Source organism: Tamandua tetradactyla, chromosome 7 (assembly GCF_023851605.1).
Source record: "Tamandua tetradactyla isolate mTamTet1 chromosome 7, mTamTet1.pri, whole genome shotgun sequence".
In the NCBI taxonomy this organism is placed as follows: Eukaryota; Metazoa; Chordata; class Mammalia; order Pilosa; family Myrmecophagidae; genus Tamandua; species Tamandua tetradactyla.
In genome coordinates this window covers 161,049,922-161,059,590 of record NC_135333.1, presented here as the reverse complement: position 1 = coordinate 161,059,590, position 9,669 = coordinate 161,049,922, and the positions used below count along the sequence as shown (strand labels likewise).

The window sequence follows — 9,669 nt, the reverse complement described above, 5'->3', positions numbered from 1 at the left end:
TCAATTTTACCTATTTAGTTAAGGAAAACAACAATAAACTGTTTGGTTGTTCATGCCCCACCCCACCCCCATTGAATTGGCTGTATGACATTGTATGGACAAAGTAATAGGAATATTTCTACTTATCTGTTTTGACTTTATATGTTATCAGCCTTCATATGAATATATTGGGCCCTCTCAACAATTTTTAGACATACTGGTGGCCGTCAGATGTAGATGAATATGTTTTCTTGGAACTGATTCTGCTACACAAAGTGGAAAAGAAGTAGAAAATCGAATTAAGTCAGTCTGTTTCTAAGTAAAATTACAGATGTATTTTGTTGTTAAAGCACAAAGAAATGCTAGCTCAGCCTTCTGCCTCGAGAACAGTGTTAGAAGTCATTGTGTCTCATGAATGTTTCACTTTAATCACTGTTGAGCATCATTTCTAGATTCTTGAGGCACTTCATCACTGCTGCTACTTGAACATTTAGTGACTGGGAGGTCCTATTTAGGATAACTCATAAGCCAGTGGAATGAGTTATCCATGTGGCCGCACTTTATCCAATATGCATGAGCTAGTAATGGTTGGGACAACTTCATTGCAGACTTCTGTAATGAATAGCAACGACATTGTTCTAAATGTGTTCTCTTCCTCCCTCCCTCCCTTCCTTCCTTCCATCCTTCCTCCCTCCTTCCTTTTCTTCTTCCCTCCTCCCTCTCTGTCTCTACCCATCCCCTCCCTCCTACACATGAGGTAGTGACATTCTGGCATAGGTCTCCAGAAGCATTGCTGGGCTCAGCTTGCTACTTTATTCCATTGGTATTTGGAGTCTAGGTACTATATTTGCTGAATTCCATGAGGATTCAAAAATTGATCAACAATTCAGGATTTTCAGAGCTTTGGGGACTCCCAGTAATGAAGTATGGCCAGAAGTGGAATCTTTACAAGATTACAAGAATTTATTTCCCAAGTGGAAACCAGGAAGCCTAGTATCCCATGTCAAAATTTTGGATGAAAATGGCTTGGATTTGCTCTTGAAAATGTTAATCTGTGATCCTGCCAAATGAATATCTGACAAAATAGCACCAAGTCATCCATATTTCAATGATTTTGATAATCAGATTAAGAAGATGTAGCTCTCCAATAAAAATTTTCCACGTGTTATATCAAGAACATACAGTCATATTTTTGTGAACTCTCTCTTTGGCCTGTCCTTCCTACTTTTCCTTCATTCCTTCCTACTTTCATTCTTTTTACTTCTTTTTCCTCCCTCCCTCCCTCTCTGACCTCCCTCCCTCCCTCTCTTCTTAGGCGTTGGGCCTCACTGGGCCCCAGAGGTGAGAAAGACAGACTTCTTACTTTGTGGGAGCTCACATTGTGGTGGTAGCCCCCTGTTACAGTGGGGAGAATGGGCCTTCTCCTGTACGCACATTCATTCATCTACAGGCACCTCATTTTCCTGTCCTGCCTTGAAAGCTTCCAAATTTCACCATTAAAGGCAGGTAGCCTAGGGCACCGTGGTACTTGATGGAGGATGGTTAGCTCTTTGGAAAGTACACAGGTCTGGGTGGCTCAGAGCCTCATGCCACACTGCTTGGTCAGTCAGAGAGGAAGGCACATGCCAGCCCCCTGGGGTGTCAGGGCATCAGGGGATCGTTCTGTCTGCCTGCACTGCCTTCCAAGTCTGATCTGGGACCTCAAAGGATGCCATGCCAAGAAGCAAGCAACTGAAGGGCCTCCTAAGGTGGCCAGGCTTGTCTCTGAAGTCATTGCAAAACCATTTCAAACAACATATTTAATTAGATGATTTCCACAAAGCATGCATAAAGTTTCTAACCACCACAATTCAGTGAAGTACAAAATGTTAAGTTACAGGCTGTGGGAACAGAAGGCAGCACCAATCCCAGCACCATCCAATCCTGGCTGTTCTGTGGGTAAGGGATGCAGAAAGGTCTTTTTTAAACTGGGCCCCTTATTTCAACATACAAAAGAATTTCTCTGATCAATATTAAATTGTATTGAAAACAAAATGGACTAAAAAGCAAATATTGCTCTATGTTGGGATGAAAGTGGGAGGAAAGAATGAGTCCTTCAAAGCGGGAGGGAAGGCAATCAGGAAGGTTCTATGCTTGGGACCAGGTCACTTCTGCTGCTCCATTTTTACTTTTGGTGGTCTCAGGAAGGTCCTTTCTTCTCTTTCTTCCCTTTTGGGTTTGCCTGAAGTTTTGTCAGCTGTCCACACGACCATCTTGACTTTCCTCAAAGTTTTTCTGTCACTCCGTTTCTCGTTTGGCTTTTCCTTGAGCTTCAATCTCTTCTCTTTGTCATTTCCTTCCATACATCTCTTTGGCTTCTCTCTCCTTCCTTTTAATTTCCAGATCAGCCAAGAGTTTTATGGTCTGTTTCTATACTGACAGAATCATCTTCCTCCATATTTGTAGGTTTTCCGTCCTTTTTTAATTGCTTTCTCTGTTCTTTTGCAGCATGGCCCATGTATTCTTTTCCTGCTGGAATTATATCCAGGGCCCTCTTCTTTTGTTCCTGATCCAGGAGCAACTTTTAAGCTTTGTCCACAGTTTCAAAGCTTTTTGTGCTCTGTCAGTATCATATTGATGTTTGTCAGGATGCACCAATATGGAAAACTGCTGAGGCTTCTTTTTTATCTCCTCATCTGTCGTTTTAGGATCTGCTTGAAGGACCTCAAATGGATTCAAACTGAATAGGAGGAACCAGGACGGGTCAGTCTTTCCATCTGGTTTGTGGATGTTAGGACCAAATCTCTCTTTCTTTGTTTCACCTCACTGTAAAAGGTCACAAATACTTCTTCTGTGCTGCCTCCACTGTCTGAATCCCCGCTCTCTCCTGAAGCCACCATTTTCCCTCCTCAGTTGCTTTATAAAAAATCCTTTCCTCATCCCTTTTCAAGCCTATTAACCATTTCTTAAATTTATTCCTTCATACTCATGTGAAAGACTTGTAATTCATGAACACAGCTGGCAGTTGCATACTCTAATGTCTCGCTGAACTCTGCCCTTCACGCTAGAATGTTCCACATTTGTCTTCTTGAAATCCATTCCTCAAATCTTACAGTCCATCTTCTTCCTTTCTCATCATGCTCCCTCTTGTATCTTTTCTTGCTTTTGTCTTTGAATTGTCTTTCTCCACTGACTCTAATTCCTTATGTATAAGTAAGTCATCCTTAACAAAAAAGACTGGGGGCAATCAATAAATTTTCCTTGATGTTCCCCATTAACCTAATTGCTGAAATCTTCTCTTTTCTCCATGTCTTTGAGAGATGTGTACTCATGAGTTCCACCTTCCTTAAAATATATTGGGTTATTTTTTTTTATTATAAAATGAATATAGAAAATTTGAAAAGTACACAAGAGTTATAAGAAGAAAAATAGCCACCATATATGATTCCATCCACTAGAAGAAAATGCTGGAGCACTGGAAGGTTGTATAGCATTGCTATAAGTGAGTAATCTCTAGGCTCAGTCTCTGCATTCAAATCTTCACTCCTTCAAATGCTATTCGTGTGACTTTACCCATGTGTGACTTCCTTGTGCTTTCATTTCCCCTTGAGCAAAATGCATAATAGCAGACCCTCAGGGAATTGCTGTGAAAAATAAACAGGTTAAAGTAAGTGCCTATAAAGTATTTATTATATCTGGCATGAGTAATTAAAACTATAAAAAATGTTACTGTTCTTATAGTGTGTATGTTTCTAGTTTTTTTCTTTGCATATATTTTAAAATAGATTTTTATTTGGGTCTTGCTGTACAAACTGCTTAACAACCTGATTTTTCACTTAGCATTACTGTCTGTTTTACTTCCTAACTTTATTTACGCTTCATTTTACTGCAGTATGGCATGGGACACCAGTTCTCAGTTCACCTTTTTCAAGGGAAGCAATGGTCTCTAATAACATATGCAATAATATCTTCACAGTTCTCACCTTTTTGAAACTTTTCATGTTAGTTCTTTTGTTAGAGAACTTGTAGATTTACAGAAGTATAGTAAAATCTATAAAATACAGAGTTCCCATATACCACCTATATTAACACCTTGAGTTAATGTGGTATATTTGTATAATATACCACAAAAATTTCATTTAAAAAATTTTATGAAAGAACATTTTTATAATTGTACTATTAACTGTAAGTCTATGGTTTAACTAAGGGTAACTGTGTTGTACATTCCTGTGTTTTTTCTAAAAATTTTATTCTAGTAACATATATACAATCTAAAAGTTCCCTTTTAACCACAGTCATATACATAATACAGCACTCTTAATTATATTCCTAATGTTGTGTTACAATCACCACCATCCATTAAAAAAACTTTTCAATCAACCCAAATAAAAATTCTGTACAATTTAAGCATAAACTCCTCTCTCTCTACACCCAATCCAGCCCCTGATAACCATGTATTCTAGATTCTGACATTGACTTTGCGCATTCTAATTGTTTCATATCAATCATATAGTATTTGTACTTTTGTGTGTGGCTTATTTCACTCAACACGATGTCTTGTAGACTCATCCATGTTGTTGCTGCTTAAATCAGAACTTCATTTCTTTTTATGGCTGAATAAAATTGTGTATATGTATCACACTTTATTTAAACATTTGTTGGCTGATGGACACTTGGGTTACTTCCATCTTTTGGAAATTCTGAATAATTCTGCTATGAATATCAAAGAGCAAATATCTGTTCATTTCCTTACTTTCAATTCTTCTGGGTATATACCTTGAAGTGCGATTGTCCGTGCTTATTTATAATTCGATGTTTACTTTTCTGAAGAGTTTCTGCACCATCTTCCACAGTGACTGCACCATCTTGTGATCCCCCACTCCCAGTAATGAGTTATGTTCCTATTTCCCCAAGTACTATCCGACACTGCAATTTTCTGGTTTTTTTTTAATAGCCATTTTAGTGGTATTAAATGGTACTTCATTGTGATTTTGATTTGCAATTCCCTAATAACTAAAGATGTTGAGCATCTTTTCATGTGTTTTATAGTCATTTGTATATCCTTTTTGGAGAAATGTCTATTCAATTCTTTTGTCCAGTTTTAAATTGAGTCATCTTTTTGATGTTGAGTTGTAGGATTTCTTTATATATTTTGGATATTAAACCCTCATAGGATATGTGATTTTCAAATATTTTCTCCCTCTGGGTAGGTTGTCTCTTCCCTTTCATGATAAGATCCTCTGATGCACAAAATTTTAAAATTTTAGTGAGGTTCCATTTATCTATTTTTTTCTTTCATTGCTTCTACATTGGGTATAAGGTTTAATAAACTATTGCGTAATGACAAGATTCTAAAGATGTTTCCTTATATTTTCTTCTAGGAATTTTATAGTGCTGATTCTTATATTTAGGTCTTTGATCCATTTTGAGTTGATTTTTGTGCATGGTGTGAAATAGGGTTGCACTTCCACTCTTTTCCATGTGACTATCCAGTTCTCTCAGCATCATTTGTGGAAGAGACTACAATTACCCAGTTGAGAGGACTTGGCAGCCTTATCAAATATCAATTGGAGGGCAGGCCACAGTGGCTCAGCAGGCAGAGTGCTCGTCTGCCATGCCGGAGACTGGGGTTTGATTCCCTGCATCTGCCCATGCAAAAAAAAAAAATTGGCCTTAGATAAGGGTCTATTTCTGAACTCTCATTGGTCTCCATATCTATTCTTGTGCCAATGTCATGCAGTTTTGAGCACTGTAGCTTTGTTATAAGTTTTAAAGTGAGTCCTCCAACTTCGTTCTTTTTTTAAGATGGCTTTGGTTATTCAAGTCCAGAGTCCTTTACCCTTCCAAATAAATTTGATAATTGGCTTTTCTATTACTGCAAAGTAGACTGTTGAGAGTTTGATTGGGATTGCACTGAATCTAAGTCATTTTTGGCAGAAGCAACATTTTAAAAAATCCATGTCTTCATGAGTCTTCAAATCCATGAACATGGAATTTCTTCCATTTGATGAGATCTTCTTTGATTTCTTTCAGCAAAATTGTAGTTTTCAATGTGTAAATGTGGTATTGTCTTTTCATTTTGCTAATGTGGTGTATAATATGAATTGATTTTCTTATGCGGAACCACCCTTACATACCTTGGATAAATCCCACTGAATCATGGTGTATAATTCTTTTTATGTGGTGTTGGATTTGATTTGCTGGTATTTTGTTGAGGATTTTTGCATCTATATTCATAAGAAAACTTGACCTTCAATTTTCTTTTCTTGTAGCATATCTGGCTTTGGTATTAGGGTGATGTTGGCGTCATAGGGTGAATTAGATAGCATTCCCTTCTCTTCAATTTTTTTGGAATGGTTTGAGCACGATTGGTAAAATTAACCTGTGACACCAACTGGCCCTGTGCTTTTCTTTTTGGGGGAAGTTTTTGATGACAGATTCAATCTCTTCACTTGTAATTAAACAGTTCTAGCTTTCATTTCTTCTAGAGTCAGTGTAGCTTATTCATGTGGAATTTATCCATTTCATTTAGGTTGTCCAATTTGGTGGCATACAATTGTTCATAGTATCCTCTTTTGATCCTTTTTATTTCTATGAAGTCAAGCGTAATGCCCCTCCCCAATTTCTGATTGTATTTATTTATGTCTTCTCTATTTTTTCTTCTTCAGTCTAATTAAGTGTTTGTCAGTTTTACTGATCTTGTTAAAGAACCAGGTTTTTTATTTTGTTATTGATTTCAGTTGTGTGGTTCTAGCTTACCGTGGTGAGTGGCTCCATGGTCTGCCTCTGTGGTGGGAGGGACCCAGGCTGTCCTCCCTCTGTGAGACTCTTAGCTGTGCAGACCAGTTGTGGACTGGCAGGTCAGGGGACATAAATCTTCTACCTGAGTTTTGTGTTTTTGTTTTTTCTTTTATTCAGCATTTTCGGAGTCCTACTCCAGTCTCTATCATACTCCAGAATTCCAAGTAAATAGAATTTGCCTTTTTATTAGTTGATTCTGAGGGGACACTTTCCCAGAAAATGTCTTTTGTCACCATGTTGATGACATCACTCCTGCCAGATTCCTTTGTGGGGGGGGGGGGGGGGGTGGCAAGGGTGCATGGTCCAGGAATCAGATTCCTTTTTGAATTTTTTAACACTCTTGATCTTCCCTGGTTGAAACTCCTTTCCTAATTATGGTGACATTAGTCTCCCATTATTCCTTTAGGTGTCTTCATCCTGGGTTTCCACCTGGCTTACTTAGCCAAAAGTTTCCCTAATTTTCTCTGCCAGAAATATTAGGACCATCATTAATTCCTAATTTCACTCTTTCCTCCACCTCAATCAAACCAGTACCTTCTGTCTCTGTGACTGCATCTACCTATTAATATCCTCTACCCTGCTGTAGCTGAGGCCTGACAATCCCCCGTCTATATTACGGCAGTGACATCCCAACTAGTTTTATCTATCAATCCTTCCCCTACACTTTAGCCAGAACAGTCAGACTGTATCATACATCTGATAATTGTCCTTGAATAAAATATAAACAAGGCTATTTCCAAAATGGCCTTTATCTTGGTTTCTTTATTGGTCATTTTGTACCCCTGATTACTTTCCACTTTTGAACACAAATTTTATCCCACACCTTAATGCCTTTATGAATCACATTTGGAATGCCCTCATACATTGTGGCTTCCTCATACTTTTTGTATTCTAGCACAACCCAGCCAAGCACCTGTTCTGCGTGGCCCTCCTTGACTCTTCTCATGTTCATAACTTGCATTTCTTCTATTATTGTATTTATCACACTTTGTAATTATTTATTTACATTCCTCTTATTCACACTTATATTCCGAAGTTTTGGTAGAGGATCAAGCCCATAGTGGATGCTCAATCCATACTTGTTGAATGAACACACTGCTTTTCCTCTAGGATTTACATACTATTACTTTTATGTTGATTTTCCTTCAAAAATCATCTTTATGTCTTTTATCCTAAATGTGTTCCCATCATTCTATCTTGGTCAAGTCAAACTATTATCTCTCATAAATACCCTGCATCTCCATTTTATTTCTCCTTCTGCTGTAAGTAAAATTTTTCTAAAACTCATCTATGAACATATCATTTCATCAGTTGGAAACTCCAATAATTTCCTATAGCTTCAGGATAAAGTCAGAATTTTGCACCGTGCAATATAAAGTCATTTCAATCTTTCCCCTTCATGAATGCTGTTTTCCAATTCCACTGCATTTCCTACCAATCCTTAACCCCTATACATGTTCATACTGTCATATCTTTTTTCTTCTGTTTTCTTAGCCTAGTGGAATCCTTTTCCTTTTTAAGGGGGCTCAAGTGTCATCTCCTCTTTGAGGCTCTTCTTAGGCTCTGGGGCGGGGGGTGCAGACCTGGAAGTACACTACTCTCTCCCCTGTTCTTCTGCAGAATTCTTTCCAACTTCTTCATTAGAACTCATCACACATAACTCATTTGGTTATAAACATATCTGTCTCTCCCTCTGTAAACTGTCCCCACCCAGATTGTAAGGTCCTTGAAACCTGGGACCCTTCTTTGTAGTCCTGCTAGCCAGCACACTGTCTCTCAAAGAGAAGACACTTATTGTCAGATTCCTGTCAGAGCTCACTAACTTCTTTTGCTGCAGAAGAGATTGCTGGTTTATTTTCAGTCATAACCTACAAATATGCTAAAACGCACACCTGTACAAGCAATTCAAGTCTTCCTTTACCTGAAATATCTCATTAATTTTCTCTCTACACAAAAGCTTCTAAAATGCAATCAAACAAGTTATGAGTAAAATTCATGGACTTGGATTTGGAAATGCTTGTTTTGCGAAAGTGTGCTTCTGACTTGGCAGCTCTGCAGCCTCCCTGAGCCTGGGGGCCCCTCCCAACCCTAGCAGTGGGGTTCCCTTGGTTGAGTTACTTAGCCTCCTGGCTTCTTTGTGACTTCATTTAAAATGGGGTTAATGGACCTGTTTTATATGATTATTGTTGCATGGATTAAATGAACAAAACTACATGAAATGCTTAAAACAGCCCTGGCACATAGTAAGTGCTCAATGAACATGGCTCAAGAGCTCGCACGGTTATGGAACCTCCTCTTTCTATCTAATCGCTTCAGTTCACTTATTTCCCCTCGTTTAATTTACTATTGAGAAAATTGAGATTGTTTCTGCTTGTCTCCAGCTACTGAAGACTGGAAATTGGTACACAATAATGTATCTGTTACTATAAAATTGAACTGTTAAATTTTTTTGGATGGCTTAAGTAATTTGATACAGTGATATTATATGCATATTCCCAAGGTGTTTTTTTTAGTTGCTTATTATTTAGATAAAACTGTCTACTTTGCTCTTAAGATATAAGAACTGTAGAAATTTCAGATACACTGGTAAAAATGAAATATATTTTAATTTGCTAAAGCTATAATCAAGACAGAAGGCATTAATTAAGTAATTACTTAAGGGAATAAAAATGCTGTTTTTTGTGTTTGCTAACTATTCCTCCTTGCTAGGGGTTGCCAGAGTACTGTCTTTAGCTATAACATATGCAAATACATATGTAGTCAGAGCCAACTCTGGGTTTTCCTTACTTATCAAAGAAAACAGTGGTTCAAAAAATAATGTATCTCAAAAGAATTTTATTTGGTTTGGCCGAGCACCACCGACTTGGGAGAATTAGATTTATTTTGTGAGTATATTTGTATTTTAATCCT

General features: G+C 37.8%; 1 pseudogene; it reads right to left on the bottom strand.

Annotated features, from left to right (window-relative positions):
• Positions 1–2,123: 2,123 nt before the first annotated feature.
• LOC143690286 (dnaJ homolog subfamily C member 8 pseudogene) lies at positions 2,124–2,858 on the bottom strand (annotated as a pseudogene).
• Positions 2,859–9,669: the final 6,811 nt, after the last annotated feature.